The following is a 374-nucleotide window of genomic DNA, read 5'->3' as shown; positions in this document are numbered from 1 at the left end:
AGAAGCTTCATTGTCTTTGGATGATGGAAACTGCAACAGGAAAGAGCAAAAATAAAGCAAAGTGAAACTGTTAAGGATTATAAACTCCTGGAAAGTCAAATCTATGGGGAAAGGAAATGCAGATTAAAATGCATTAGATTTGGAGGAATGTTTCACGTTACTTAAACAAACGAAGTAAAAATATTTGGGTTTCACTTGTTTTCAAAGTTAAAGGAAAGAATATTAAGAAGTTTACTCAAGTGTGCAATGATATATTCTATTTCCATCTCAGGAAAACCCCTGAATTATCATTCACATTATTCATTTACTCTGAAGTTTTGCGAAGTCTAAGTCTGACAATTACAGAACTACTTCTGGTTGTTTATAAAAATTAT

This window comes from Tyto alba, unplaced genomic scaffold (assembly GCF_018691265.1).
Source record: "Tyto alba isolate M040663 unplaced genomic scaffold, T.alba_DEE_v4.0 Super-Scaffold_3, whole genome shotgun sequence".
Classification (NCBI taxonomy): domain Eukaryota; kingdom Metazoa; phylum Chordata; class Aves; order Strigiformes; family Tytonidae; genus Tyto; species Tyto alba.
The sequence above is the reverse complement of the archived record's forward strand: the minus strand, read 5'-3'. Positions refer to the sequence as shown.